At 54.2% G+C, this 3485-nt stretch overlaps 1 protein-coding gene across 1 annotated transcript in view; it reads left to right on the forward strand.

Moving 5' to 3' along the window:
• The window catches only part of ZNF497 (zinc finger protein 497), a 12748-nt gene that overhangs the window by 2049 nt on the left and 7214 nt on the right, over positions 1-3485 (forward strand). The window lies entirely within an intron of this gene.

Below are 3485 nucleotides of genomic sequence, written 5' to 3' on the forward strand. Positions count from 1 at the left end.
GCCGCGCCGCGCCTTGACCACCGGGAGCCGACGCGTTGCCCAAGCGAACCCTGCGTCGAGGAGGGGCCTTTGTCCCGGAAAACCCACTGTTTGTAACCTTGATTAAACTTCACTTTGTACACATGGCGTCCACAGGCTTCCACTAACTCGAGTTTTATTTGACCTTTTCTAACGGGGCACACAGCATCTGGTTGCAGGCATACGCAGTAATAATCTCGAGTGGCCGCAGATCCGGCCCAGACGCTGTGTCCACCATCTCTGTCCACACAGAGCCGCGGTGCCTGTTACTTGGCTCTCTGGTATGTGAGGAAACGGGGAAAAGTGACTCTCCAGAGGCACAACCATAAGACGGTGAAGGTGGGATTCGAACCTAGGGCCTCTCATGCCCCTTAGGCGGCTTCAGGAGCCTTGGGACCTCGGGGTGTTTGCACACGCTCTACCGTAGCCGGCCTGGCACAGCTCATAACCCTCCAGAGGTGAGACCTCAGAGCAGGCTTCTGCCTGTCCCGACCCTGGCGCCGGCTCCGTAGTCGCGGCAGAAAGGGTTCCCTTTGGTGAAGTGCGATGCCCTGGCAAGCTTGCCCTGGTCTGACTGACGGTAGGGGTCGCCCCATTGTCGTCCCCTGCGGGACTCCAGACTGAACTGAATCTCCCCAAGCCTCCGCAGCGTGAGTGGAAGTGGGTGCCTGAGGTGTCAGCACAAAGTCCCCAGCACCGCAGAGGTGAGAGTCCACCGGGATCTAGCACGGCATGCTTTTTCCCAGCTATGTAAGTGGCTGTCCATGGCTATGATTCCAGTTTCTCCCTGCATTTCATCCACGCTGGTTCCAGACAGACCCAAGGCTCCCACTCCAGAGGCCGACTGGAGCAGGCTGACTAGGGACAGATCTGTGCAGAGCACCTTGCCCTTTGGCGGGCGGTTTCCTCCTCACACCAGCTGGGAGGGCCGGGAGGATGCTTGCTCCTGGCTCAGCTAGAGCACTGGAGAGGGCAGAGCCCTGGGCCCTCAGGGCCTAGGCCTTGTTGCTTCCAATAGGGTTCCCCAAGTGTGGCCTGGGACCCCCAAACAGAAGAATCCTAAGTGGCCCCTGCAGCCACACTGGGGACCGCCTGGGCTGGTCACTTGACATTTACCACACTCTGTGGCCCTCATGCTACTGTGCAGATGGGCACTGTTTACGCCCCAGACATTGGGGACCCCCATGGAGTACCTTCTTATTTGCCCTTGCCAAGGTCAGACCAAGGAAAGCGCCTCTGAAGGGTGGATGCTCAGAGCTTCCAGTGGGGCAGCCAAAGGGTAGGGCCTGGAACCAGCCTCAGAGGCCCCTGGGGAATCCACCCAAGAGAAACTCACCTCACAGTGTCCTCTGTCTTCCACAGCCTCTAAAAGGCCCAGGTCTTGGTTAATCCAGGACTCACCCACCAGGGGCTTAAATTTTTACTCTGTTCCGGGAAAAGCATCCTGATGAGGCAGGCCCTGCCCATGGTCCTCCCACCTGGTAATCTCCTTGATGCTCTCCCCAGCCTTCAGGAGAGGGAGAGCAGTGCTCGCCCTGCCCCTAGTCCCCCAGGACACTTCCCGCAGAATTTCCCCAAGCAGCAGCTCTCCTGGTGTTCTGTGGCTTTTATGTGCTGCTCAGTCAGGTGTGGCCAGAAGAAGAGACACAGGACAAGCTCAGGAAAACAAAGTCCATCATGCTTACAGATCCTGGAAACAGGAGGCGCGGCCCATAAGGAAGGACACATGAGAAAGTACAGCATCTGTCCGAGGCAGCAGGGGCAGGAGCAAGGGGGAGCTCTAAGCCAGAGCCTTTACTGGGGTTTCCAAGGGAAAAGCAAGGCAGAGCAGAGCTCACAGCACAGGACTGGCTAGCTGGAGTGATTCCTGTGGGCCTTCAGCTGTGGGAGTGTCCCCCAGCTGCTTGGCTCCTGTTCCCGGGATGATTAAGACAGAGGAATATTGTCTCCTGCGGTGTGTGGACCAGATAGAGCCACCGGTGAGGCTCTGGATTGGTTAGTCTGCATAGCAAGGGTATGCTCCAGGCCAAGTGTTGTGGCTCAGGCCTGTAATCCCAGTGCCTTGGGAGGCTGAGCTGGGCAGATAGCTTGAGCTCAGGAGTTCGAGACCAGCATGGGCAACGTGGCAAAACCCCGTTTCTACTAAAAATACAAAAATTAGCTGGGCATGGTGGCATGTGCCTGTAATCCCAGCTACTTGGGAGGGTGAGGCACAAGAATCCCTTGCACCTGGGAGGCAGAGGTTGCAATGAGCTGAGATCGCACCACTGCGCTCCAGCCTAGGTGAGAGACCAAGACTTTGTCTCAAAAATAAACAAATAAACATTTATCATTGCACACATTTTCTGTGGGTGGGGAATTTGTGACCAGCTTGGCCTGTGATTCTGGCTCAAGGTCTCTCACGAGGTTGAAGTCAACATGGCAGCCAAGACTGCAATCATCTGAAGGCCCCACTGGGTTTGGAGGATGCACTGCTCCAATGCCTCTCCACAGGACCGCAGACCTGAGTTTCCTCATGGCCAGGCAGCTGAATTCTTCCAGCATGGGTGACCCAAGACTACAGGCACATGCCACCACGCCTGGCTAATTTTTGTATTTTTAGTAGAGACAGGGTTTCACCATATTGGCCAGGATGGTCTCGATCTCTTGATCTCATGATCCGCCCGCCTCAGCCTCCCAAAGTGTTGGGAATACAGGCGTGAGCCACTGCGCCCAGCCCCGCTTTTTTTTTTTCTTGAGACAAGAGTCTAGCTCTGTCACCCAGGCTGGAGTGCGGTGGTGCGATCTCGGCTCACTGCAACCTCTGCCACCCAGGTTCAAGCAATTCTCCTGCCTCAGCCTCCCAAGTATCTGGGATTACAGGTATGTACCACCACACAGGGCTAATTTTTGTATTTTTAGTAGAGACGGGGTTTCACCATGTTGGTCAGGCTGGTCTCAAACTCCTGACCTCATGATCCGCCCACCTCTGCCTCCCAAATTGCTGGGATTACAGGCCTGAGCCACCCCGCCTGGCCAATAAAAATTTTTTTAAAGCTAAAATTGACTCTCAGGCAAATGAGATAAAATGAACATACGTTAAATATTTTAACTTAATAAGAGAAAGAGTAAGACGTTACCAGTTATTTAATGATGGAGGAAAGGACCAAAAGCCAAGGAATAGATCGAATGCAGCTCTAGGTGCTGAAAAAGACAAGGAAAGGTTCTACGTTAGAGCTTCCAGAGGGAGCTCAGCCCTGTCAACATCTTGTTTCAGGTCACTTATATCGATGTCAGACTTCTAGTCCCCAGAACTGCGAGAGAATATATTTCTGCTGTTTTAAGCCACCAAATTTGTGGTAATTTGCTGCATAACCACAGGAAACTAACACACCATCCCTCAGTTCTGCTTTTCTGTATGGACTCCATTCTCTAACAGATTCATCCCTCATGACGGCAAGAAGGCAGCAGCTGCCCCAGCTGACAGG

This window comes from Mandrillus leucophaeus, unplaced genomic scaffold (assembly GCF_000951045.1).
Source record: "Mandrillus leucophaeus isolate KB7577 unplaced genomic scaffold, Mleu.le_1.0 Scaffold870, whole genome shotgun sequence".
Taxonomy (NCBI): Eukaryota; Metazoa; Chordata; class Mammalia; order Primates; family Cercopithecidae; genus Mandrillus; species Mandrillus leucophaeus.